At 47.1% G+C, this 25,369-nt stretch overlaps 1 protein-coding gene across 6 annotated transcripts in view; it reads left to right on the top strand.

Moving 5' to 3' along the window:
- Iqsec1 (IQ motif and Sec7 domain ArfGEF 1) overlaps positions 1–25,369 on the top strand; it is a 318,516-nt gene that overhangs the window by 135,545 nt on the left and 157,602 nt on the right. The gene's annotated exons all lie outside the window — the stretch shown is intronic.

Below are 25,369 nucleotides of genomic sequence, written 5' to 3'. Positions count from 1 at the left end.
TTATGGCAGGACCCTGCAGATATGTCTGTTTTCATATGCTTTACCGTGACAAGGCTTAAATTTTAGCAGGATATAGGAATACCCAGGCAGGTAAAATGCATGCTGTCTATGACCAGAGAGTTTTCAGGTACAAAACACGCTCTCAATATGACCCATATAGAGAACAGTTAGTTAGTCAGAATGGCCCCTGATGGGCACTACTGTTACAGCTGTTGAAATGTAAGCAATTCTTTCTGTACATAAATCAACATTTAGAGATTAAAAATACAATGATATTATTTTAAAACTCAAGTGATCTTAAATAATACAGATAGCTAGTGAGATGGCTCAGCAGGTAAAAGTACTTGCCACAGAAGCTTGGTGACCTGAGTTCAGGCTCTAGAACCTTCTGTGGAAGGAGAGAACGTATGCCCAGATGTTGACTTGTGACCTCCACATTCATACCATGTATGAGAGTGTGTGCGGGCATGTGTGTGTGTGTGCACGTGTACGCGCACACACACACAGAGTAATAATAAAAAAAAATTATTACAAAAAAAGAGAAAACTAAAACCAATGAGACAGAAAAGGTGGAGAAGGTAGATTTAACCTTATTAATTCATTCCAGAAATCCCATTAAATATAAATTATCTAAGTACTCTAATTTAAAGATAATGGATTTTATTTTATTTTTTGAGACACGGTTCTAGCTTATATAACTTTCTTTAGCCAGAATTCATATAAATCAGGATGGTCCTGAATTTGTAACAGACCTCTTGCCTCCGTTTTCTCATGCTGGGATTATAGGCTTGAACCACCAAGCCAGACGAGAATAGAGGTTTTTTTGTGTGTTTGTTTAAATATTTAAGTGTAAAAAGATACAAAACAAGGTATCTTTTCATTTTAAAAGCCTGGAAAAGGTGTCATATTAACACTGATCAATCAAGAGGAAGTAAAATGGCCACATTAAATTCAGATAAAGTAGAGGGCTGGAGAGATGGCTCAGCAGTTAAGTGCACTGGCTGTTCTTCCAGAGGACCCTGGTTCAATTCCCAGCACCCACGTGGCAGCTCGCAACTGTCTGTAACTACAGTTCCAGAGGATCCAACACTCTCACACAGACAAAACACCAATGCACATGAAATAAAATAAAATTTAAAAACTCTTAAAATATCAGATAAATTAGACTTCAGAGATGTCCAGATATGTACAGGATATGATTAGAGATAAATTGATTAGGAGTAAATTCATGCAAAGAAGAGTGGCAGTTCTAAAATTTTAATAGGTGTTAAACATTTAGGAAGGAAACTAGTAATCTCAAACAGATATAGTTTGAGACTTCAGTTCCTGCTTTTCAATTTTGCTAAACAAATAGAAATCAGTAAGGATATGGAAGACTGGAACTGTACTGCCAACCTGCTTGATGAACTGATGTCCTGCTTAACAATACTAGACTTAATTCTTCTTTTGATTGGGTTAATTGAGTTGGGAAGATTTATCCTAAATGTGGGTGATGCCATCCTGTGGGCTGGAGCCCTGGACTGAATAAAACAGAGAAAGCAAGCTGAGCATCAGCATCCATCTCTCTCTACTTCGTGACTGCGCATGCAATGTGACCAGCCACCTCATGCTCCTACTGCAGTGACCTCCCAGTATGATGGACTATCCCCTCAAACTGTTAGCCAAAATTAATCCTTCCTTGAATTGTTTTGTTAGGTATACGATCACAACAAAACAGCAAGGGTTACTAGACATTACACAATGAAATACAACTCACTACATTTAAAAGAACTTATCACACATAGTATATGCCCTGGCCACAATGAGAGAAAATTAAAAGTCAGTAACATAAATTAGTACTTTGAAATTTTATATTTTGACAACATATTTTAAATTATCCATAGATCAAAAAAAGAAAGTAAAAGAAAGAAATTTGAGCTGAATGATGATATAAAGTATGCTAAAAATGGTAGGACTCTAGTCTCAATGTTAGAGATTTAGTATGTGCAAAGGCCTTGTGTTCCATTCCCCCACACTACAGTACAATAAAAAAAAGAGACAAATAAAGAAATGTGAAATTGACAGGCTTCCACTTAAGCAGTGAGCACCAAATGTCAGTAGTATAAAAGATAAATGATGTCAAATCAACAAGCTTAGTTTTCACCAAAAGAAACTGTTCTTTGAAAGAATAAATTAAATTTAAAGTTAATAGAAGAAAAAGATTAATGTCAGAGTGTGAATAAATCAATGAAACTGAAAAAATATAGAAGTTCATGAAACTGAGCCTATTTCTTTTTTAAAAAGAAAAGTTTTTAATTAAAATAGGAATACATCATTTCCCCTTTCCTTTTTCCTTCTTCCAACCCCTCCCATATACCCATCCCCTTGCTGTCTCTCAAATTCATGATCTCTAGCCTCTTTTAAAAAATAACACACACATACACACACTCCTACACATATAAATATAATCTGCACAGACAATCTGTATAATTTTACTTCAGTGGTTCTCAACCTTCCAAATGGTTGTCCTCTTTAATACAGTTCCTTGTGTTGTGGTGTCCCCCAACCATAAAATTATTTTGTTACTACTGTGATTTTGCTGCTGTTAAGAATTGTAAACTAAATGTCTGATATCGGGATATCTGATATGTGACCCCTGTAAAAGGGTTGTTTGATCCCCAAAGGGGTTGCAACCCACAGGTTGAGAAACACTGTGTTACTTGTATGCATGCATATGATTTCACGGCTGGCCACTTAGTATTGGAAAGACATTTCCTCCCATCTCAGCAGTTCTTAGTTGCCAGTAGTTGTTTGTCTAGGGTTCGAAGCCCCATGAGACTTCCCCTTTCATGTTAACATGTTTGTTGATATACTTGTTCAGCCATGCTGTTGGGACTTTATGAGTATAGTTTCGCTGACATTTCTAGGCATTACATTCTCACAGCAGATGTCCTATTCCTCTGGCTCTCATGATCTTTTTGTTTTCCTTTCCAAGAGGTTTTCTGAGACTTAGGTGCAGGAGTTGTGTTGTAGATGGATCAGTATGTCTGGGAGCACACTTACTTGTTCTTTGCATTTTGATCAATTGTGATTTCTGTAATAATCTCCATTTGTTGCAAAGAGAAGTTTCTTTATTGAGAGGGAAGAGCTACACTTATCTGTGGGTATAAGGATAAATATTTAGAATGCAGTTAGCAAGTAAGTGGGGTTCATAAAGTGGCTGGTGTAGGTTCCCCTCCAAGATCCATGACCTCTCTAGCCCTGGGTAGTTGCTTAGGTTTCCAGCTATGATTTCCCTCTTGTTGAGCAGGCCTTAAGACCGATTTGGCATCTATTATTTGTTAGTGACAAAATGTCTGTCACTACCACACCTTTCAGGCTATTGTCCCATGGTGATCATTATTATAGTTCATAGGCATTACAGCTGAGTAGGACTATTGATTGCTTCTCTCTTTTGAAAGCTTTCATGGCATCTTCTGATACTATGAAAGCTAGCTAATCCTCAGTATGAAGGTTTTAGGTCAGATTCAGCTCATATCCTCCATGTTCTTTGTCCAAAGCATGTAGTATCTTCAGCAATAGGCCTTAACCTTCATCCCATGAGAGGCAATAAGCCTAGTTCTTTGATATTAGTCAACATTAAAATACATTTGTCAGGCTGATCTAAAAAACAAAAGAGAAGAAAAGACACAGATATCACTTCCAGAGATCAGATCAACATAACAAAACAGCAAAGTAAAGTGGACTTTAAAGTCTAATAGTGATAGTGAAGGATTCTAAACATATTCATGAAGTGAATGTTTAAAAACTTAGAGGGAGCTGGGCATGGTGGTGCATACCTTTAATCCAAGCAAGTGAGGAGGCAGAGGACCTTTGTGTTCAAGGACAGCGTGTTCTACATAGTAAGTTCCGGGCCATCTGGGGCTCCACAGTGAGATGTTTTCTAAAACAACAACAAAACCATCTTGAGCCAACAAGACCCTATAATGAACACCTACAGTCAGTTTACAGCTGCTGTTACACTTGAAGGGGAAAGAAGTTTCTCCTAAAAACTGGAAACAAAGCAAGCATGTCTGTCTCCACTGTGAGTCAGTAGATCACCGGAAATAAGGAGGAACCAAAAGAGAGAGATTCAAAAGGAAGACGTAATCCATGTCTATGTTTAGACAGCATGATTGCGTGCCCTGAAAATCCCAAGGAATCTTGCAAAAATAACTCTGAGAACAAATAAATGAATTCAGTAACATTACATAATACATGATTATTGAAAAAAATCAATTACATTTCTGGGTAACAATGAAAATGTTTAAATTTGAGCATTGAGATTGTGCAGCAGGTAAAAGTACTTTTTTTAATAAGTACAAACTCTGGAACCCATGAAAAGACAGAAAGAGAGAACTGACTACTCAAAATTGTCCTCTGACCTCTACGTGGAAACTGTGGCACATGAACATCATACACTCTAATACTCATGAAATAATAAATGGAAATGATTTAAAAATCACTAAAATTATAAACTGACAAAATCAACAATAGCCCTTTGGAAACCAGAATTAAGAAGCATATGTGAGCCTGGCAGTGGTTTACACTATAATATCCCAGCACTCAGGAGCTAAGGCAGAAGAACAGCTTGAACTCAAAAACTGGAGACCAGTCTGAGCAATGTAGTGACGTATTGCCTCAAACAACAACAAAACAACACCATTTATTATCACTTCTGAGAAAACAACATGCTTACTCATAGGTCTAGTGGACACGGTCAGGGTCAGTACACTGAAGGCATGTTCTGGGTTTGAATCTAACAGTGCAGATGAAAAATGCAAAGGTGTTGGGGCTGGAGAGATGGCTCGGTGATGAAGAGTAATTAATTGCTCTTGCAGAGAGCCCAAGATTGGTTCCCAGTACATGTGGATCACAACTGTCTGTGACCCCAGTTGCAAAGGATCTAGCCCTCTACTGTGACCACCCTGGGCACCAGGTACTCATGTGGTACAGAGGGAGGGGGATAATTAAAGCAAGAGAGCAAAGAAATGCCAGTGATACAGGCAGGCATACCATGTGCATGGACCGACTGCAACATGCTGTGGGTGTCAGTTCTCCCCAGTAAGGTTATAGTTGTTTGTGGTTGAGGTGGAAGCTTCTGGAGTCTAGATTCCTTCTGCAGCAACAAGTGCCAGCATATGGTGAGCTGAAGTTCCCTACCCCACAATTTTCAGAGACTCTTGTACCAAACCCACAGATGAAGCATCTGGAAATGGATGACTGTTCTGGGACAGAGCTTCAGATGCCTGAGTGGTATTGGAAGGAGACTCTGCTCAAAGTCTTTTCTCTGGGGTGACAGGCTCCACTGACTGCCTCTGGATGGCTGTCCTCACACCTTCAGATTCCACCCAAGTCATAGCCTGCCAGCCTAACTCCCAGACATTGCAGAGAATGACTATGGGGCTGTGAGTGAGAGGAAATACCAAAGTGCCCTCATGTGAGCTGAGGATTACCTTGAATGACAGGGACTGCCATTGAAAGATGGGTGGTGTGTTCCAGGAAGCAACAGAGAAGTGTATGTGGCATTTTTGAAGAGGTCATGTGGCTGGTCAGTATGGAGAGGAGTAAAGAGGAGAGAACAAGGCTGGAGTGGAACCAGGCTAGAAATGCTGCGCCAAGTGCAGCAGGGAACAATGAACTGTGGTAGGTAGCCAGTACGCCATCTTGATTCTTTGCTAAGAGCCCACTATTTTCTGTGTGGCTTAGGTAAGGAGGCAAGGAGCCCCTCGGAGGCATCCATAGAGCCCTGACCAAGTTTAAGGCAGACTGGGGCAGGGTATGGGGTAGTAGTGAGGGGGCCTGTGAACTTGGGAACTATGTTGCAGTTTGGGGTAAGAACTATTCTTGAGAATGGTGCTTGGAAGAGCATGGGCCCAAAAGGGTTGGGGAGCCCACCTTCCCACTGGAGGCCTGCCTGGAGTCGTCCTACTGAACCTACTCTACAGAAAAGCTTTGGTTTTTCCCAGGGATCAAAAGGAGAGCTCAGAACTTGTGGTACTTGTTGAAATTCACAGATCATCTTGTCAGAGCAGTCTCAGAAACCATCAGCTATGTTCACCCTTCCAGAATGAGAAACTGAGGCTCTGGGACATGGTGGGGTAAGATATCCCATAGCCAACATACTATCTGAAGTCATAGGAGTCTTATTTGAGTTCATACTGCTGACTTGGTGTGGCCCCCAGGGAGCCCCAGGAGGCTGAACCCCAAAGCAGTTCCTCTGTCCTAACACAGACAGGTGACCCAGTCTGTGACTTGGTCCCTATATGCTCTGATGTCATGGCTGTGACCCAACTATAAACCTATATAGCTCACAATATCATTTATCAAGGCCTCTCCTGTATGGACAGCAGCTTCTAGATAGGGGACCATACTGAACTTACAGTATGGTAGGTGGGACTTGATTGGCAGTGTTCCATGGAGTGCCGTGGTTCTCAGAGCTACAACCCTCAATTTGGAAAAAAATGAACCATGTGCCAAAATGACTTTTTTTTTTTTTTTTTTATAAAAGCAAGCTAAGGGCCATAGTGTTTGATCTCTGGTCTGCAAACGCCATATGCTGTCATAACCCAGAATCTAAAGGAGGGTACCTGGAGGCTACAAGGCACTCACCTGGGTTTGAGACCTTGATTACCTCCTCACAGAGTAACTTTCTCTTCTCTTTGGGCTTGAGTCAGGGATCTGCAATGATGCTAAGTCCTGTGATTGAGAAAGGCTGACCAGGGGATGTTTGCATACCTACAGGCAGAGCCAGCAACTTCCACGGGCTGTGGTGGTCAGGGCTCCTAAAATACCAGCAGTTACACAGTCTTGGATTGGGAGCCTGGGGAGGTCCTATGGTGGACACTGGGTTAGGCCAGCCTTACTGGTAGACCAGGCCTGGCCATAGTAGCCATGGGTGTCACTTACTGTGATGGCTGCTGGTGATACTGTTAATGCCTTTATTAGAAGATGGAGAGTACTGAAATAGACTTGGGAGAGCATTGGGAGAGAACTCCTCCCCTCCACTGGCCGCTGCTTTCATTAGTCCCTGGCAGTGACCTGTGAAGACCTCTCTTGGAATTAGCCCCAGCAGAGCCCTCTTGGCTGAGTTTTTATCTTAATCATTTGCTCAGCGGATGCATATTTGACATGTAATTGTCTTCCTAGGGGAAATTAATTTTCAAAACTTTGAATAGTCTTTATTAAAATAGAGAGAACAGTCAATTCCTGCATTGCCCCCAGAGCTTGAGGGATGTGTATACCATGCTGCTCTTGGGGTTGTACAGGGTTGCCAGTCTGTGCCTGAACCCACAAGGATATGATTTGAGTCCTGATACTTAGGAATAATCCTGTGTGACTTAGCAAGGCCTATCCTTGGGGCCCTGGATGTCAAAGTGAAGCCTGTTGCACAGTCCTGTGCTTCCAGCTTTGAGGGTGTAGCTGGTGTCTGCAGGACTCAACCCCATCAGACCATTACACTGCTTCCTCTGTCCCACATAGCCTGTCTGTAGACCCCACAGATTCAGGTTCTCCCTCTAACCCACATACAGTGAGTTTACTTCACTGAGGAGGCAGAAGGATCCTAATAAAACCTGAGCAGTCCACGTCTCTCCTCTGCTCAGTACCCTGCTGCCATTCCCTCCTGATTTGAAATCCTTAGGTTGACCCCCAAGGCCGTAGTCCTTAGTCTTTCCTCAGCCTCAACTCTTCCTTGCTTCCTCTGTTGTCCCAGGGCCTTTGTACTAGTTGTGTCCTCTGTTTCCACATCGCTCCTTCGGCACCTGCAAGTTTTACATATCCTATTATATATCCAACTTGTCACCTAATCTACCCCCTGGTGTCAGAGCCAGATTCATTAGGCCTGGCTCACTGTCCCTTCCTTGGTTATGCTTTGCTGATCCAACACCCAGTACCACCTTCTTGCTGTGGCCTGGAAATGACCTTGTAACCGGCCCTGCCCCAAAGCAGGCCTCCAGCCTGTCATCTTCTTAAGACACAGTCTACTCTGCAGAAGCTAGCTGTACCTGCTGGCCAGCCCACCACACCGCCCTCTCATAGCTGGCCTCAGCCTGGTTATACCCTGAATACCCAAGGCCTTGGCACATGCATCTCAGAACACTTCAGTTTGTGGGTGTATACCTGCTTGAAGTTCGCAGGAAGGGTCCTATGGGGATCAAAGTCCATTCACTGTCCATTCTCTCAGCCATTGCTCACTGAGCCCTGGTGAGCTGACTGTGTCCAGTGCTGTGTGGCTATCCTGTCAGAGCTCACCTCACATACTCCCACAACCTCACAGTCTGTGTCTGGGAAACAAGAACAACAGTGATGACATTGGCTTCCCCACGTGGGACATGAGAGACCAGGAAACTGCAAAGTTTTTAAGGGCATGACATAGTTGACTGTCTCAGGCTTTTATCCACAGTTTCTGTGCTAACCATTTCCCTCTGGTTGACTGTGACATAGTACCTATAGTACCCGAGTGTTAGTGTGTGTTCCAACCTATGCTTACCAGGACTGCAGTAGGCAAATGTATGCAGATGGGCCACAGGCAGAGGCATCAGGCCTGGGTTTGCTGTAGGGTCCAGGGTAGGTAGAGTGAGAAGGGCAGCTCTCATGGACACGTGACGATGTTGATGGCAATAACATGGCCATCCTCTGGAAACTCATGGAGTTGCAGGGAACTGGGGTTAAGTAGGCAGGAGATGAGATTTAAGTGTAATTGCTTTCTTCTTAAACTCCATTCTATCTAGTTTCCAGTCCTGTATTTAATTCATAATGTAATGAGCTAAAGTCCCTAGAGGAAAGAAAATCAGGACATAACTGGCCACTGAGTTCCACCAACAAGCCCCAGGGGGTGTGGGGGGTGACCCATTGTGCCTTCTGCCCTTGTCCTCAGCCTCACTTTAAGGAATACCTGAGCAAGATCTCTGTGGGCAGTGGGGCACAGGTGGGAGCCCTGCAGAGCTCACATTCAGCTTTCACTGAGACCCAGCCTGTGCCTGCCTCTCTAGCTCCCCCCTCTGGGTGCACAGATCATTACTGCTCTTGCCCTATTCAGCTCCATAATAGACCACAGTCAGGTTTGTTTTGTTTTTGTTCATGTATTACCCAGTCTTGAGGGAAAGAGGTCAGGGATCAGGATCTCAGGTTTGGAGACAGAGAGCCCTCGTTGCATGTGCCCCTCCCCTGTAGAGCCTTGGTTTCACAATCTGTAAACTGGAATAGTGACAAGTACCGCTTTATCGTGGTTCTAAGGTTCCAGAGAGGTGAAGAGAGGGAGAGGGGGTCTGTGTGGCTTAAATGAGAACAGCCTTCAAAGATGAATGAATCTGAATGCTTAGTCCCCAGTTGGCAAAACTGTTTTGGAAGGGATTATTAGGAAGTGTGGCCTTTTGGGAAGAGGTGTGTTACTGGGCTTGAAACCACTGACAAGGCTTCAAAAACCCATTCCAGCCCTCCCCTCCTCACTCTCTGCCTCCAACTTGCCAGTTGGTTGTAAACGCTAAGCACCATGCCTGCCTGCTGCCTTACTGCCCACCATGATGATAGTGGACTTACCCTCTGAAACAGTAAACAAGTCCCCGGATCAAATGCTTTCTTTGTAAGTTGCTTTGGTCATGGTGCCTCTTCACAGAAAAGGAAAAGTAGCTAAGACCGGGTCTGAAGGTCACTGCTGCTGCAGACTCTAGCTGGCTCAAACAGCCAGGTCCCTCAGCAGCAGCTCCATGGGCTCAGTGCTTTTCAGCATCCCTGTGCCAAGGGACTATCTTCTGAGGGACACACAGCAGAGCCAGAAACTGTTTCCACAACTTTGTGGGCAAGCAGGAAGTCACTAAGGACAAGCCACTGGGATGTCGCTCTTGATGCCCAACAGAGCCCTGGAAGGTTGGAGAGGCTGGACTTAGTGAAGGGGATGAAGCAATGGATGTTATTTCTTCCTAGAGAAAGCTTAACAGAATGGAAACATAGTAGCCCATACCATGTCCCAGATACCCTCTAAGTTTGGGCTCCATCATCAGGTTCATCACACAAATGCTGGCCAGACTGCTTTGCTCCTTCCTCTGCACCCATAGGGAGCCAGGCTGTGCTGGACCATGCTGACCACATCAGCCTATTGTCTGCTTAGTGGATATTGAAAGCATTGACATTTATTTGCCAAGTAGCAGCAATACAGAGAAAACAAAACAGCTTTGTTGGCCTTTCTTAAAGTTTGTCTTAGTGTATTTGCATTGCCACAACAAAATACCAGAGGCTCAGTAACTTAGTAACTGGTAAACCACCTAGAAAGGGGTTTACTAGGCTAGATTCTGGCAGCAGAAGGTCCAGCTAACATAGTACTGGCATCTTTGTGAGGGTACCTGGCTGCGTCATAGCAAGGAAAAGGAGTAGAAAGGGAGACCGCCACATGCAGAAAGAGGCAAAGCATGAAAGAAACTATGGTGTGAGAACTGATATAGCCACAGGGAGCTGCAGAGAAACACCACCCATTGTGAGGGTGGCACCCCATGACTCCTCTCTTATGAGGCCTCACCTCTTGAGGGCCAAGGAGATCAGTGTTGCCCGCTGGGAACTAGGCATACAAACCTTTGAGGAGCAAACCACATCCAATCCCTAGTAAACTCACTTTGTAGTTTATTACTATCTCTAGATTGTGATCATATGGAGATGGGGTGAAGTCATCTGACATTAGGGTATGTGACACCAAACATTCAGCCAACTTGCTTTGCTCATCTTTGATCATCAAATGATCTTTAGATTATCACACACACACACACAAACTATAATTGGTTGGTTATTGTGGTCTCTCTCACTGTGAAGCCTGGAATTTGCTGGAATTTGCTAGATAGATTAGAGTAGCCTCAAATTCACAGAAATCTACCTGCCTCTGCCTCTCAAGTGTTGAAATTAAAGAAATGTACCTCCACATCTGGCTATTTATTTAGTGTGTGTGTGTGTGTGTGTGTGTGTGTGTGTGTGTGTGTACATGTTTGCATATGAGCAGGTCAGAGGACAATTTGCAGGACTTGGTTATTTCCTTCTACCATGTAGAATCTGGGGATTAACTCTGGTCATCAGGCTTGGTGGCTAGCACCCTACCTGTTAAACCATCTTGCCAGCCTAAATTATTTATTTATTTATTTATCTATTTATTTATTTGTGGTTTTTTGAGACAAGGTTTCTCTATGTAACTTTGTAGACCACGCTGGCCTCAAACTCACAGGCTTTTGCTTGCCTTTGCCTCCCAAGTGCTGGGATTAAAGGCATGAACCACCACCACCCAGCTAAATTGCTTATTTTTTTTACATGTTGCCACCCCTGCGATGTGTATTCCTATAATGTGGTACACTCCTGCAATCCCACCACTTGAGAAGATGAGACAGGAAGATTAGGAATTCAAGGCTAGCCTCAATTATAATAAGCTTGAGACCAGCCAAGGCTACACTAAACTCTGTCTCAAAGAACAAAAAGAAAACAAATAAACAAAAAAAAAAAAAAATGTGCACAATTGAGCCCATAGATACAACCAAAACAAAACAGAGATAAAACCACAAACAACAACAAAACCCACCATAAACCAACAATAATACAGAATTTTTACTAGAAACAGGTTTGTAGCTGAAGAAACCATAGCTGAGCTCCTTCCTTCCCTGTGGCTCTTTTAAGGGTAATAAGGAAAAGACAGCTCCCTAGCCACGCATTTACATGGCCAGATGCTTTAGGCATTTTCCTTTGCTTCTTAAAATTGCAGGAAAATATCATGACCACAACACACATTTTAGCTGGGCATGGTGTGTGTACTTACAATCTTGGTACTAGGAAGAAAAAGACAGAAAGATGTCATGTGAACAGCCAGGGCTACATTGTGAGACCCTATCTCGGGAGGAAGGGAGGGAGGGAGGGGGGAAGGAGGGAGAGAGGGAGAGAGGGAGGGAGGGAGGGAGGGAGGGAGGGAGGGAGGGAGGGAGGGAGGAAGAGAGGTGACCTATATTTACATTCAATGGCATGGTAGTTAATATTGTCAATTTGACAGGATCTAGAATCACCTTGGAGACAAATCTCTGGGCAGGTCTGTGAGGTAGTTTCTAGATTATGTTTATTAAGATACTGAATTTAAAAAGAGGAAGCAAGCTGAGCACCAGCATTCCTCTTTCTGCTCTTGGTCCACAGGAATGTCTGATTTTCCCAGCACAATTCGTGAGAATGTCTTTTCCTTCATGAACAGTTTCAGTTTCATCATGGACCCTGTTCGTGAGAATTTCCCTGGTTTGCTTTTTTTATTATTATTATTATTACACCTGTTTGCTTGTGTATTGTCTGTGGCTGCTTTCTAGAGAAACTAGGGAATCAGAGCCAAAAGAACATTTGGCTTCCAAAGCCATGAATTTTGTCTTTACCATCCTGCCTGGCCCCATCTGCCCTCCTGGGCCTGTGTTCCCTCAGCTATCCCAAGCCAAAACAGCAGGCATTTAGCACCACGGTGCCTTCCTCCAAAGCCGGGAAGGGGTCAGGATAACACTCCAGCCTTCTTTCATACCCTAAGGGCCCCTGCCTTGTAAAGACCCTGCATCCCCCAGGGCCTGGTGGAGGGGTGGTAAAGCTCTGGCAGCATCCTGGAGGTTCCCTGATGCCTCTGATGTCAACTTCTTAGTTGTGTTATTGTGGGAAATTTGGGGGTAGGTTCAGGCTATGTAGTCAGGGAGTGGGCCAGAGACACTGGTGGCTCACCAGGAGAAAGGGGAGTTTGCTGTCTAAGATGGAGGTTGGGTAGATGTGGAAAGTCACTGCTGTGCTCAGAGGTGATGCCATTTTTCTCAGGAAGTTTACCCTAACCGCTGTCAAACTGTGTTCTCTGTTACCCAAGGCTGGCAGAGCCCCATCGTCTGTCCCCCACCCATGCATGGTAGCCCTCACTTATGCATTCCTCAGACAGTGCAGAGACCACCCTGCTTGCCTACAGCTGCCAGTGGTTTTGCAAGCCTTGTTTTGCAGTCCATTTAAGAAAGTTAGGGACTTGTAAGGTCACTGTGAGTCCATTTTCTATTGCTCTTACTGAATGATTGGTGCAACTAGGAAATTCATAAAGAAAACATACTTACTGGGGCCTCTGCTCTGGAGACTGGTTAGTTCAAAATTGGTTGGTAGCACCTGATAAGGACCTGGTACTAATGGGGAAGTAGAGAAGTTGTCCCGCGATACCGTCTCGCCAGCAAGAACGACGCGGCACACTCAGGATCCTTCTGCAGTAAAGCTTTAATGCATCTTGAGAGGGAGAGCATAAGCTTACAGAGCGGAGACCCCAAACATCCAAAACCCAACCCTTATATAGGTTTACAACCTTCACCTCGGACGTCATCTCCTGATTGGCTGCAGCCCATCGGCCCATATGATGCCAAGGGAGAGGCAGAGGCCAAGGGAGGGAAAATCACCCTGCACCTGCGCACTGACTTGTTTACTCTCAATGCCAGCCGGATGCAGGCGCCATCTTGTAATGGAGAATGCAGGGACGGCTCCCTACAAGAAGTGAGCGAAACCATACAAGGGGTGTTATCACAGCAGTTCTGCCATGAAAACAGTGTCCACACCCACCAGAGGCATCAACCACTCATGAGGCTCCACCCCCATGATGGAGACCAAGACTCAGTGTGAGTTTGGGGGGTATATTATATCCAAACTATTGCGGTTAAATAAGGATCAGGATAAACAAATATGCTGAATAGAGGTTTATTCAGGGAGAAATAACTTATAACCCAGACAGATGAACACCAGCAAGTTCCACCGGATGCTCTCTTCTCCTAGTCCTGCCAGCAAGAGAGCGTTCCGCAGCTCCTCCTCAGACCTCCTTCCACAGGTCACTTCCGCCCCTGGCTCCACCCCCAATGGGCGTGGTCAGTGCCTCAGAAGAAGACAAAGTGAATATCCTACTACACCAAACCATAGCAGTCAAGGAGCTCGGCAACTCTGAGTCCTTGTGCCTGTGGCTGCCTGTGTTAGCAAACAGCATAGTGATCCCAATGAGGTCCCTGCCAGGGAGTAGATTGGTAGTGCCATCCAGAATGCTGGACATCAGGAAGAAGATTCTGGGTCTGTGAATTCACATCAGGGTCACAGGTCTGTGAGGAATGGCTGGGGAGGATGTCAACTGGCCTGTGCCTACAGGTGATTGCAAGGAAGGGCAATCCTACAAGGAACATTATCATTCAGGTTTGTGGCTCCAAGAGAGCTACCTTCTCTCTGTGTCCTCACCTGCATGGAGGGCCAGCCCTGAGACATCTCATAGAACACTAATCCCATTGTGGGATTTCACTTTCATGACATCATTCAAAACTTATCGCCTCCCTAAAGCCTTGTCTCCAAGTACCATCTCTTGGGACTGAGGGCTGCCTATCTGAACCCTAAATTCCATCTACAGGATGTGGATGCTCACCACAAAGGATATACTGGAGTACAGGTTCTCAGTGAATCTCTAGCAATACTCCCAGAGCAATACTGCCAGGAAAGGTAAAGCTCTGGAGGCTGCCATTCCTGCATCAAGAGGTCAAGCAACATCTAGGTGCCTCCTTCCCTAGGCCTTTTGGTTTAATGTAATAAGTGTCTAAGGCTCAGACTAGGTTGTGTGGGAGCCCCTCACTGTGCTGTGAATAGGCGCTGCTCTAGTTGAACCCAGCTATAGGGAACTGAACTGAAACTCCAAGGGTCAGGAGTAAGAGTGGAGGGTCATTGGTGCCATTGTGTCTTGTACCTCACTCACTAGGCGGCCCATGGCTCTTGGCTCTCATCTCCTGTTAGTCCATAGCCAACCACTCTGCTTGCAGGGTTACAGTGGTATTCAAAGTCCCCAGGCTGTCAGGGTGGGCTATTTCTGGGGTTCACTCTTGAAATGGGTTCATGGAGATCGTGAAAAGTCTTGGGTTTAGGGTTCAAAGAGTAGACTGTCCTCTTGACAAATGAGACTTACCAGAAGAGTTATTAATGCCAGAGACAGACAGACAGCAGCATGGTGGGGTTCTGAGGAGTGTCCAGTTCCATGTGGCAGAACAGGAGTCCCTTCTTTGAGTTTTCAGAGGAAAAGAGTATGCCACACGACTGATGAAGTCTGTAGTACTGCATGCAGTGGAGCTATCTCTGATTGCTGGGTGGTGGTGGTGGGGTAGAAATGGGCCTTGCATTACAGAAAATGAATGTGTGACCTCAAGGACATTGAGGAAATAGGGAGGAGGGCTACTTTAGTTAATACACATCCATAATATATGATAAGTCACAGACAGTCTGGTAACCTGAGGCCTGTACACAATATCAGCTTTGAGAGTGGGGTAGGGGAATATGACCTGAGCAGCAGCCTGGTCTACATTGTCTTGATTTGTCCAGCGGTTGAGGTGAAGACATTGGTCCTCACTCTGCATCTGTCCAATTATTGGGTACTTCATAGTGGGATCGCGTGGCCAAATCAAGCCACTTGCCTAATGGCTAAGAAATAAAAACCAAAGAGGAAGGAGCTGATAGTACACAGTATGTGTAGGAGGCACACTCCCTCCCAACCATTATCCAGTGGGGATAACACTGGAACCACTGTGTCTTTGGAGCATTTCCAAAACTAAATAGTTGGGTCCACTTCAACTAAACCTAAGCCCACAACTGTTGTTGTTGGGTGTGGGTAGGCAACCACATAGCTGTGTGGACAAGGCTCATAGTAGGACTGATCTAATGGCTTTATCTGGACACCTCTGTTGGAGTCGTTTAGCACATGTCTGGAATTTTTAAAATTTAAAAATATTTTGAATTTACAGGAAAATCAAAACTGTAGTGCAAACAAGAACAACACCTCCCACGTGCCCAGACCATTCCAAACAGACTTCAGTTCAGTGCTCAGAACTGCTCTGGGCGTGGCTGCAGTATCTTTACCTGAAGCAAACCAGAGGTCAACAGTGCCCTTTGCAAGTGGCAGAGTTTGAATTTGAACCTGGGTGGTTTGGGCTCCATATGTCACATACATCCCACATTGGTATCCTGATTATATTCTATATTTTACCTTACTAATGCTAAAGAGCCTGGGGCCTGTACAGAGAGTAGATGCTCAAGGCACCTATCCCCTTCCCTAGGTACACAGCCCCTCTGGTCCCTAGGTGCACAGTCCCTCTTGTCCCCTGTAAATACATTTACTATACTGTCCCCATGTAGACCAGCACCTCAGGAGATGTCATTCCTACTGCTCCCCAATCCTTGACTCCCCAAGGAACATGCTTTGCCCATACTCTGGACATCAACTTCCATGTAAGCATTGGCCTGTGCCATCAGTTTGGAGTTGTCATCTGTGGTCAGGACTCTGCAGGATGGACATGTCTGAATTTGAAGGAATTCTTGCTATCACCTGCATTCCTTCCTGTGTCAACTGTATTGGCTTTCTGGACACTTCCTGATTGAGGTTGTGCCCCATTATCCAGCAGAGTTCTGGCGTGCACAGCACCACTCCTACTTTATTTATGAGATGTGCATGGTCACCTGGTGCACAGTTCTTATTCAAGGTGTGCTCGTGCTCAAGCACTGCATGGCTCCTCCTGACTTGCCTTTTCTTTTTCCCTTCTTGTTTGTTCTGCTTTGGTTTTTCTAAGACAGTCCCACTAGGATCAAGTAATCTTCCCACCCCAGCCTCTCAAGTAGCTGGAACTTCAGGTGTTTAACCTCCCAACATGGCACAGCCTGCCTTTATCCACTGCTGTGTTTTGAAGCCCTGTCGATGCCAATAAGTTCTGAGTAGCTAGTGAGTGTGTTCAAAGAGGTCTCCAGCAGGCTTTCTACCTGGAGTTGCTGACCCTGATCAGTGAAGCACTTCACCCTGGGAGCCTCCCCTCACATCACCAAGACTGGCTCCCTGCATTGTAGGACTTCTCTGGAGGTCATACACAGGAGGGAGGAGGGTGTTGGGAGACCTGGAGCTTGCAGATGGCAGTGCCAATCTGGCTGATGTCTGGGGAGCGTGGGCGTCTATGTGGACTGAGTCAAGATGTGCATACATTTCCACCCATAATTCCTCTGCCCGGAATATTCTTTAAGTAAATTCTCAGAGACTAAAGTTAAGCAGTGTCTTATATCATTTGCTTTATGACTAAAAAAAAAATGTTGGCAATGGCCTTGGCATCCCAAAATAGGGACTTTGCCTTATAATGTAGAGAGGAACCATTAAAAATCAGGATTGTGGAGACTTGAGGGGTGTCTCAGTGGTGAAGCATATGTACTATTCTTACAGAGGACCTGAGGTCTGTTCCCAGCACCATGTCAGACACTAACAACATCCTGACAGCTCCAAGTAGTAAAATGCCTCTGGCCTCTGTAGGCATCTGCACTCATGTCTACAAACCCATACGTAGACACACATGCATACACAAAGTTAGTTAGGCATGTGGCACATGCCCGTGATTCCAGCATTTGGAATCTAGGGCCAGGAGGACTGCCACAAGGCCACAAGGCCAAGACTGACCTGGTCTAACCTGGTTTATATAGTGAGTCCCGGGCCAGCTATGGCTGCATAGCGAGGACTTGTCTTAAAAGAGGAAAAACAAAGGGCTTTTTAAACGAGGCCAAAGAGTACTCATGAAATAATGTGTAGTGGGAGAAGCAGAGCTGCCCAAAGCTCAGGTGTCACACCACCAGGCCAGGCCAGGCCAGGCACCATGGGAAGCAGCAGGCTCTAGATGGTGGCTGTGGGTGGTTTGGTGGCTTTTTTCCCCCCGCCATTTCTACACTATCACCTACCACATATGTAGGCCAGAGAACACACTTAAGTGTCACTCCCCGGGTGCTCTCTACCTTATTTTTTGAGACAGGTCCTCTCACTGACTTGATCTAGATCCTAGAGAGCCTGCTGTCTCTGCTTCCCCAGCACTGGGATTGCAGCCATATGATGACGTGATGCGTGGGTGCTGAACTGAACTCAGCTCCTCGTGTTGCCAATCCCATGTCTGTTTTCTGGGTACAGACATGGATAAAGATTGCAGTGGCATGAAGCATTGCTTCTCAGTGCCCACAGCACAGGGCTGGCCACGTGGGTGTGGTGTGACCTTGTTCAGTGCTGCAGGGAGGGTCCCCATGCTTCTTTCTGGTCAGATTCTGAAGCCAGCTGATAGGGTTAGGAACTCCGTCCTGTGCCCATGCCCTCAGACATGAACCAGAGACCTAGAGCTGGAATCTATTCTAGTGAGTGAGTAGGACTCTAGGTTTGGGTGGCCATCAACAGGGCCGGGGCAGAGCAGGTGGCATCCATCGAGTGGGAAGAGAACAGCGGCTGCCAAGACACAATGAGGGACTATACTAACCAAGTGCTCAGCAAACCTCCTAAAATTCAGTGTTAAAATGAGTCCTTTCAAATCCTAAATCATGTCCCATAACTTCTATGTGTCCTTGAGCAAGTGACTGAACCTCTCTGAGGCTCAGTTTCTTCACGTGGAGTGTGGAAAAGTCAGTGAATTGATCACTGGGAAGATGAGACACAGGAAACATCTAATGGAGCGTGCTGTCCAGTTGGCTGTGGTGGCCATAGGTGGTCCTATGGAAGCTCACATGACTTCTTCCTTCACTTCTCTGATAAAATAAGGAGGACCAGGCACTCCAGGTTGCAGAAGACATGAATTGAATTTTCTCTGATCAGGACTGACTGGTCCTGGCTGAATGTGGGATGCTGATGCCCCTGCCTGCCTAACCCAGCATTCCTGCAGTGTCCAAAGGTCCCCTGCACTCTACTGCTAGAGCCTCAGCCCTGCCTGTTCTGTTCAGCTGGGTGTCCTGACCTGCCACTTCACCTCTCTGGCACTCTGTTTTCCTCTGGGTATGGAGGTTCCAGTCCTTCCTCCAAGGTTGGAGAGGACAGCAGGGCACAGGTGTGGGGGCGTCCAGATGGCAGAGCCAGCTGCTCTTTGGTAACAGGAAAGTAATGGTGTGGCTTTAAACACACTTACCATTCCCCGGCCAGAGAGCCAGGAGCCTGAGGTCTGCTTCCAAGCCCGAGGAGGAAGGAGGACATGATCTATTGGTGCTGCTGAGTACTGGAGGGGGGTTAATTAAAAAGGTGGCTGGAAGATGAATTTCTGGAGACACAAATTGGAAACCAGTGGAAGCTATTGATCTGCTTAATGGGAAGCCGATGGAGTTGGAACAAGCGGTGGCCAGGCTGAGGGCAGGGACGTGGACAAACCCTTTCCCTCAGCTGCTTTCTGAGGCTGGGTGCATGGACCCATCCTGACACCTTGGTAGGGAGCACAGAGACCCATCCCAACCCCTTGTCACCTCCAGTGACCTGATTTTGACAAGGTGACAAATATCTTCAGTGTTTAGGCCTCATCATCTGGAAGCTCCTGCTTCCTGGGGCAGCAGGAAGGACTAGGGAGGGATGAATGAAGGCAAATGTAACTGACATAAGTTCTCAGAGCTGCGGGCAGACCATGGGGACAAACAGACCCTAACCGCTGCCCTCCAGGCTGTCCTCATGGCTGCAGGTACCAAGGACAACTGATTATGAGAGGCATCAGCCACTCCCCAAGACCCCATTGCCCTGACTAGACAGCAATATGGTGGAATGCTACCTGCCTAACCTGTCTCCAGAGCCGTGGAGTGGGCAGGATCCAGGCTTCAGAGCAATCCTCCAAGACCGGGAAAGAGCTGCAGCATGGGTGGAGTTGAGATGGCCTCCTCCCTTATTCCCAGCTGAACATACACTCACAAGGCAGAGGTTGCAGGTGAAACTTGCCCCAGGGGAGGAGGCCACTGCATGTCTTTGTGTATTGGTTCCTGAACTTCACAGGGTTTGTCTGTGAGGCAGAATTGACAGGTGACTAGACTCTGTCAGTGTCCCTCATACATCCCCTGGGCCTTACTCCCTTTTCTCCCTTGCCCCCTTGGGTCCTCTCTTGGGGCCTGATGTTCCCTATAGATAAACCTGCCCACCTCCCCTGCCTGCCTGTCACCTAGTGGGGCACCACTGTCAGGTCCCTCCCCTTGGTGTCTGGGCCTCCCAAACTCTTATCTGCACTCCCAGCAGCAGAGGGAGTTTTTAAACACTAAATCACCCTGTCACTCTCTGGCCTGAGACTCCCACTGCTGCAGTTGGCATAATGCCAAACTTCTTCACAGCCTTCCAGCCTTGCAGCCTCACAAGGGTGGCCTCCCGGCCTCATGCTCTCCCAGCTCTCAGCCTAGCCTGTCTCCTTCCTTACCTTCCTTCGCTCCACTGAGGCCCCTTCTGCCAGCACAGCAGCCTGTCTCTATCCTTAGCACTTTTGTACCTGCTGTCCTGCTGCCTAGACCACTGTTGCCCAGGACTTCCCATGTTGGCTTGCCTTGTTCAGGTCTGTGCTAAGTCTTCCTCCTCACGGAGGCCCTCCCTGATCACTCTTGATGACTGGACTTCCTCTCAAGGCATCTTTTGCATGCACACGTTCATTAGTTTTCTGTCTGTCCCTCTTCCTGCTCAATCCCCAGGGCCACAGCTCAATAAACACTTGTAATGAATCAATGTACAACTGCAGACCTGCAAGAATTCTGCTGGGAAGGAACCTGGCTTGCCTGCAGCCCTGGACCCTGCAGGAGTCACCTGCACCTGGTGGCGCTGTGCTGAGTCCCCAGCTCTGACCTGAGACTCTGCATATCTGTAGCCTCCTCAGACCCTGGCCCCATCCAGCTCCAAGCTTCTCTAGGACATCCAGAGATGTCCTAGAGATACAACACCCCTAGGTGAATGAGAAGAAAGCCCCCAGGATGCTGACTCATGGGAGTTGTCACTCTTGTCTCCCCCAACATTGAGCATAGAGGCCAGAGGATACAGCGTGTGCAAGGACCCCTGCCCAGGAAGAGTGTTGTGTGCAAGGGATGAAGGAGCCTGCTAAACCTATCTTAGAAGGCGGGACAGAGGGAGGCACAGAGGGCTGTGCTCTATTCTCCGCCTGTTCTGTCCCAGTAATGACAGACTGAGAACATGGACACTTTGCCATGCCTATCACTCCTTGCTGCAAAGCCCACAAGATCTTCCCACTGTTCTCTGTGCAGAACCTTCCAAGGTTCACCCAGAGTACAGATCAAGTCCTCCATGACACCTGCCACATTCTCACTCTTCCTCTGGCTCTGCTCTTAGCCCCCTCTGTCAGGTTACCCTGGCCTAATGCTGTCCCCAGAGCACTGCGGGCATATCTCAGGGCCTTTTCATATACTCTACCCTCTGCTGGGAATGCTGGCACACCACACAGGGGCCTCCCTCATGTATGTTCTGCTTTTATGGGCCAAGGAGGGCAGGGATTGGAGGATGGGGCTTTGATGCAGTGATACCAAGGAAACTTCCTGCCACTTGGGGGCCATGGTCAGAGACCCAGAGCTCTGCTGTGTTAGGGTTACCTGCTAGGAAGAGAGCCTGTCAGATGCTGTGAGCCCTTCTCAGAGCCACCTTCACTTAGGATGGTAGCAGCTTTTGGCCAAAGCCTAAAACCGTTCTTGCTGCTCTTAGGTGATGAAACTCTAGGCAATGGCCTGTGACCCTGCTTACCCAAGCCACTGACAGCAGCCATGTGGAGACTAAAACTGCTCTCCATCTACTCACAGGTCTCTGCAGCCCTTGCCTGTCATTTGTGGGACACAGCAGGGTGTGACACAGTTGGTGGGGTACCTCCTTTAGACAAAGCTTAGCTCCCTTGGCTCCCTCTCTGCCTGACCCCTCGACTGGTCTTTGTCTTTGTCCTCAACTAGTCACTGTCTGGTGTCTGAAGAGGTTGTGTGGCCTTCCCCACTCCTCTATTCAGGTTAATGATACTCCTTCCCCTTCCCCATCCTCTCAACTCATACGGGCTTTGCTTTTATTCATATGTTTTTCCTTATTTAGAACAGTCTTCACATCTTCCAGCAGCTGATGAATCCTTGTACATCCTTTGGAACCCACTTTTCATGGCATCTCCTCCATGGTACTGTCAATTTCCAGCCCCCCATGTCCCCCAAAATACTTAATTCTTATTATATTTTAACTTGCTCACTTCCTTGTTGGTTCTGTTGCTAGTCAGCCTCCCTGAATAGTCAGGGTTTTTGTCATATCCTCCACTCTGCTCTCAGTGACCAGAACAATGGCTGCGCACAGTGGTACTTCAATTAATGGTTGAATACGTGAAAAGATTCTGGGATCTTCTGGAACCCCCTTACTGTTCTGATTCAGCCCAGGATGCAGTGAGGCCTGAGCCATCTTGTGTCATTGTGGACATGAAGGACATTCTAGACTTGGCTCAGCTTTGGTCTCCAGACCCTTCATGGATTTGGAACTCCACAGACTGAGCCTCTTCAGGATGTATAATGTGCAGGACACTAGGGCAGATGGACACAAAGAACAGTTTTGCCCAGCTTCCCAGTGACAAACAGCGGGTGATAGATGTTGGGTCTGTGTGTTATTCATCAGTTTAAAGTTGACTGCACAGCCAGAGCAATTCCAGGGCGGGGGATGCTCCCCTCCTCCTCCCTCATCAATCATCAGCTCTGCAGGCAGCTACTGAAGTGGAGAGAAAGTGAGGCTAGAGAAATAAAGGGCCTTCAAGGCCCAGTGATGTTTCCTTAGGCCTGTGACCTAGAAGTGGAATGGGCATGCAGACGAGCTGGACCAGTGCCTAGGAGAAGATTGGGCCAGCTGGCTAAATGTCAAATGCAAGGGGATCCTTGTACTGGGTCTGGGGATGCATAGCAGGTAGCCCGACCAAGGACAGCCTCAAGCCATGGACTAAGATAAGGATTTGAAGTCAACACTTCCCCCAGACATTGTGAGCAGCGAGTTTCCTTGCCCTGGCCTTATTGTATTCTTATGGGCCAGTTTCTGGGGTGCCCTTCCAGAGTCTGAGGGGATAGAGGGCATCCCAGAACATTGGCTGGCATGTGAAAAGGAGTTCTGTTAAAGGGATCTAGCTGTTGGACACAAAAGCCCTGTGCCTGTCCAGGAATGTGTCAGGACTTAGACAGAAATAGCCCCTCCTTGCTGGGACAGTCTTCTCAAGTATCCGCCGCTATGCCTTTGCACAGGCTGTTTCGCCTAGGAATATGCTTTCTTAGCTCCCACTTCCAGAAAACTTTTATGTACCTTTTAAAACTCACCTCCCATAGCATCTCCTCTGCAGTGTCTTCCTGATGGTAAGTCAGCATTCTGCCTTCAGGTCAGATTCTTGCTAGACTGAATCCCTGGTGGAAGCATCTATGCTAGCTACCCAGTGTGATGGTAATCAATTCTGTTGAATGACTAAGCGAAGGAGAAGGTAACTTCATGAGTAGGTTTTTCACACTTGCCCTTGCTTTGCAGGCATTTTGAGAGTACCTTTCCCACATCCAAGACCAAAATCCTGAGGGGTGGGGTCCTAGGTAAAGTTCATTTCTGTGCCCAGGTCAGATCTTTGTACAGACTTGGTGTTCAATAAATGTTTGCATGGATGAGAAGAAAATGTGGGCTGGAGGCTGAGAAGTAAATATGGGCTGGAGGCTGAGCCCACTTTCAGGATGTTGATACACACTTGCTGCTCAATAGATGTGGATGATGGCAGTCTGACTGAGCCCACACTTGGTAGGTCCTACTAGTCAGGGGTGCTCCAGGCATTTCTGCCCATTGCTTTGCATCACGATAGCTGACTTCACAGATGGGATCCATGAGGCAGGAGGCCCAGGGAAGTGGTACCTAGAGTGGGAACCATCTAACTGGGAGCTCTGAGAGCGGGCTCTGTCCCCATGAGCTTCCTAGAGATGGAAATGTGGTGCAGAGCATGGCCTTCCTCTGGCCTTCCCTCCAGCCTCCCTCCATGCAGCTGCCTCAGCACTTTTCCTTTGGGGCTGCAGATACCCCACCTTCCCAGCTCCTCAAAGCACAGCTGCAGCCCCTCCCGCCCTGCCAATCAGATGCCCATTGTCTCCACATCTGCCTGTGCTGCAAATTGCCAGCATGAATCTCACTCAGCATCCTCCATGGAAGGACATCCCAGCTCTTTTCCACATTACCAGTTCCCAAAAGGCTGGTGATTGCATCCTCGGTGTCCCGCCAGGCATACCCAGGGGGAAAAAAGGAAAAAGCCCCAGATGTCTGTGGAGAGGGATGAGGCGGTGAAGGCTGGAGATAGTTCTGGGTACATCGAGTAGGGAACATTCAGGAATGTCCTCTGCTCCATCTTTTTCTTCTGATGCTGCTATAGCCAGAAGTCAGCACATCCCTAACATAGCTCATCAGAGCTGCATTCCCAGAGGGCCAGGCTCATTCCAAAGGTTCTGGCCCAGGAAACCTAGGTAGACAAGAGAGTCCCTGCAAAGATCTCATGGTGATCGGGACCAAACATGCGCAATACTTGCAGAAAGAACAAGGACTGGGCTGTGCCCGGGTCAGCTCCTCAGAGGCCAGAGGCCGTACAACAGTCAGGCCAGCCCAAGGAAACTTCCAGCCTGCTTCCCTGTAGGGTGTAGCTGTTAAGTACTGTGAGCCAGGAATGAAGTGTAAAAGGGGGATGGTGTTTGGAGGAGGTTGGCCTCAGATCCTGCCCTGGACTCTAACTACACATCTACATCACCCCTAGGTAACGAGTACGGCCAGCCCTCAGAAACTTACTGTACTTAGCCCGGGATTGATGGGTGATACTAAAAAGCCTGCTAAATGCTAAGCTCCAATCTCCTGCTACCCCAGAATCCAAGTTTACATCCAGAGACATCCAGTGTTCCATGAAGGTCACACAGCTAAGCCCGCAGGGCTCCATGGAAGAAGGACCAGGAGATCCAGTCTACCCAGATCTGACCCCCATGACCCTCTGCCTGGCAGTATGCAGGTGGCCAGATCCCATAGCCACTTGGCTTTGTTTCTGTATCTGTGCAGTGGGTCAGTAGTGGATCCTTCCTTGCTGGGCCATCCATAGGAAGTGCCTAGCACAAGCCTGCCACAAGGTCTGGCAGGGGAGAAGCTGAGCCAGACAACATCTTGGGCTAGGATGATCACGTTCAGATGGAAACAGAATGAAATAGGCCCAAGATCTCCATCTCCCATTCCTGCATCTAGCAAGCTCTTTGGGTTCATAGGTGAGCACACTGAGCAGGGGTGGGGCTGTGAGGTAGCTTCTCTAGCCTACAGTCCTGCAGGTATCTGTGGAAGTCTTGATTTAAGTCCAAAGAGCATTGGAGGTATTCTCCAGAGGAGCAAATGGTCCAGTCCACGAGTCTTCAGACTTTGATGAGATCAAAGATGATGTCACAGTTGACACCATCTGGAGTGCCTTTGCTTGCTTCCCTACCCTCATTCTCAGGAAGTCTCTAGCTTAATGACAAGATGGCCCCTGTCTTCCACACCCACACTTTTGAGGTCCCGCATCCAAAAGATCCTGCTTGGGCTGCTTCACATTCGCCA

The sequence above is a fragment of the Phodopus roborovskii genome, unplaced genomic scaffold (assembly GCF_943737965.1).
Source record: "Phodopus roborovskii unplaced genomic scaffold, PHOROB, whole genome shotgun sequence".
In the NCBI taxonomy this organism is placed as follows: Eukaryota; Metazoa; Chordata; class Mammalia; order Rodentia; family Cricetidae; genus Phodopus; species Phodopus roborovskii.
The sequence above is the reverse complement of the archived record's forward strand: the minus strand, read 5'-3'. Positions and strand labels throughout refer to the sequence as shown.